Below are 3,643 nucleotides of genomic sequence, written 5' to 3' on the forward strand. Positions count from 1 at the left end.
CCTGCCTCCAAATTGCCTCCAGAAATAGTAGTTGTAGTAATGGTGGTTGGAGTGGTGGTAGTGGGAATAGTGGTTATAGGTGGTGATGCTGTACTGTTAGAAATTTAAGACTATCTCTGGTCACTTTAATAATCAGGATCGACTGTAAAACCAATCTGGTGGATATATTGTGCTTAATCAGAGGTTAAGACGGAATATAACACATTAGTTTTATAGCAAAAACATACAACCGTAACAGGTAGTTGATACCGATTCTGACCGGACAAATGGCTGGCGCATGTGAGCAGTTCCCTGGCTTGCAGTCTCTTTCTCTCATCTCGAGCTTCCTTCGGTGAAGCATGGGATCAGTCTCGAAAAGTGTTCGACCAGCTAAACTTCTGTTTCGCCCTTCCCTCATACCACCTTTGAGATCAATCTTGAGGAGGCTACTTTTATTCCATTTTTAGGGGTGGGCCTGACCCTGGATATTGACAAGACCTTTTGACCTTTAGAGGTTTCTCTAAAAACTTACTATCCAATAAGACTTCTAGTTCTTTGCCTCGATTCTTGTTTCAAGAACCCGCCTAAAAGATGTCTTATTTTGGCCACGTGTCACTCTGCACTAACACAGGGTTTCTTCCTGTGGAAATCACTCTCATCTCTCTCTTCCTGATCCTCTCCTTTGATCCCATGAAGCCAAATCATAAAACTGCTCGTTATCTCTTTTACGACGTAGCTACATTTTTATGTTAACACTCTCAACTTCCATCCATTATTTTCGCCAGCAGTTTTGTTAAGGCAACTTCAAACTCTACCCTTCGTATTATACATAAAATACATAAACAAGGTTCAAGTCTTACCTTAAAAGCAACAGATAATCACATAGCAACAGGGATGGTACATAGTACAAAGAACTATACCCTCCATTTCTAAGCATGTCTCTGATTCGAATAGACAGTCCGTCTGCAGTTTAAAACAATGAATTAAACACAGCATTCGTATCAGTTTTATACATTCGTAACAGTTTTATACATTTTTAGGCATCCCTGATTTCTAACAGTACCTGATGGTAGCTCACATTCTGTAAAACAAAATGTGAATAGTATTTTAATGATTTGGATTTGATTATGTTGATTAAGATTTTCATTCTCTTGTCATACTCGGTTGACCTCGCACATAAATACATTGTGAGAACAGGACAAGTGGGCACAAAGTCCGAGAATGCAAATTCAGGCCTGATATCGCAAATTTATCCTTCACAACAATTTACACTTACATAGCACCTTGAATGGAAAATATGCTGCACAGAGTCAGAAAACGATATTGAGCAGCAGCAGGAGAAACATCTGGAGGTGACTGAGGCCATGGCGAAAGAGGAAGGATTTGAGGCTCTGTAGAGGGACAGGATGAAGAAGGCTTTAGGAACAGAGCTCCAGAGTGTAGGGCCAAGACAATTGAATGGACTGCCATTGTAGGTGGATTGGAGGAAGGGAGAATACAGAGACAAGAGCTGGACGAGTAGAGGATGCATGTGAGCACGTTGGCCTGAAGGAGGTTGCAGAGGAAGAATGGGTTGAGGCCATGGAGGGATTTGTAAATCAGGTTGAGAACTTTGCTTTTGCATTTGACACAACACCTTCTCCCAACTAACTTACACCATCATTTGTAATTTACAATCTCGACATATTGATAGAGCTTGACATTGCCATTATTTGTGTAATATTTAACTGTTTGCAATAATACTACACAATCTCCCATGACATTGCACACGGGCAGTGAAGACCAAGTGTAGCCTTTCGGCAGGAGCTGGGTTAGCGGGTGGGGATAATTGGACCAGGGACCGCTGATGCAATGCGGTCCTCAATGAAAGTCATGCATTATGTCATTTTCATAAAAATACTTTTGTTTTATATTAATTATAGTAAAACAGAAAAAATTATGACAAATTTGAAGGAGAGAAGTAGAGTTTGTCAGTACAGAAGTGTTTCTCTGCAGTGCAGCTGAGGAATGGAGATGCCGATCAGAGGCGTATCAGCGCCACCACTGATGGGAGTGTGTAATTACAGTCTGAGAAGTTGATAGAGGCAGTTTCCTTTAGAACTGTGGACAGGGGAGTTTAAAATGGAAAAGGTAGGCACGAGCATGAGAACAAGAAGCGAGGCTTTGCATACAGGAAATGCATGCAGACATAAGGTTTGTTAACAGATTATAGATAGGAGCAATAGGATACATGTTAAAAATAATCTCTTTACCAATATCTCTTCACTTTAAATAATCAGGTTTGAGTGCAATCCAATATGGTGGGTAGATTGTGTTTAAGACGAAATATCACACATTAGTTATACAGCAAAACATATGACCGTGACGAGTATCTGACACCAATCTGATCGTACAGATGTTTGACACACTTGACCATCATCATCATAGGCAGTCCCTTGGAATCGAGGAAACACAGAAACATAGAAAATAGATGCAGGAGTAGGCCATTCGGCCCTTCGAGCCTGCATCGCCATTCAATAAGATCATGGCTGATCATTCCTTCAGTACCCCTTTCCTGCTTTCCCTCCATACCCGTTGATCCCCTTAGCCGTAAGGGCCATATCTAACTCCCTCTTGAATATATCCAATGAACTGGCATCAACAACTCTCTGCGACAGGGAATTCCACAGGTTAACAACTTTCTGAGTGAAGAAGTTTCTCCTCATCTCAGTCCTAAATGGCCTACCCCTTATCCTAAGACTATGTCCCCTGGTTCTGGACTTCCCCAACATCGGGAACATTCTTCCCGCATCTAACCTGTCCAGTCCCGTCAGAATCTTATACGTTTCTATGAGATCCCTTCTCATTCTTCTAAACTCCAGTGAATAGAGGCCCAGTTGATCCAGTCTCTCCTCATATGACAGTTCAGCCATCCCTGGAATTAGTCTGGTGAACCTTCGCTGCACTCCCGCAATAGCAAGAATGTCCTTCCTCAGATTAGGAGACCAAAACTGAACACAATATTCCAGGTGAGGCCTCATTAAGGCCCTGTACAACTGCAGTAAGACCTCCCTGCTCCAATACTCAAATCGCTGAGGGGATTTGTAGGATCTTGCGGAGACATCGCTGGTGGTATTACTCCAGCGACTTGAGGTGTCTATTGCACATGGTGCACGTCTCTGAGCCATACAGGAGGGTGGGTATTACCACAGCCCAGTAGACCATGAGCTTGGTGACAGTTTTGAGGGCTTGATCTTCAAACACTCTCTTCCTCAGGCAGCCGAAGGCTGCACTGGCGCACTGGAGGCGGTGTTGGATCTCGTCGTCACTGTCTGCCCTTGTTGCTAGGAGGCTCCCAAGATAAGAGAAGTGGTCTACGTTGTCCAGGGCCGCGCCGTGGATCTTGATGATTGGGGGGTAATGCTATCCGCTGAGGATAGGCTGGTGGAGGACCTTTGACTTACTGATGTTTAGCGTAAGGCCCATGCTTTCATACGCCTCGGTAAATACGTCGACTATGTCCTGGAGTTCACCCTCTGTGTGTGCACAGACGCAGGTGCCGTCCGCATACTGTAGCTCGATGACAGAGGTTGGAGTAGTCTTGGGCCTGGCCTGGAGATGGCGAAGGTTGAACAGCTTCCCACTGGTTCTGTAGTTTAGTTCCACTCCAGCGTGGAGCTCGTCA

This window comes from Pristiophorus japonicus, chromosome 17 (genome assembly GCF_044704955.1).
Source record: "Pristiophorus japonicus isolate sPriJap1 chromosome 17, sPriJap1.hap1, whole genome shotgun sequence".
Taxonomy (NCBI): domain Eukaryota; kingdom Metazoa; phylum Chordata; class Chondrichthyes; family Pristiophoridae; genus Pristiophorus; species Pristiophorus japonicus.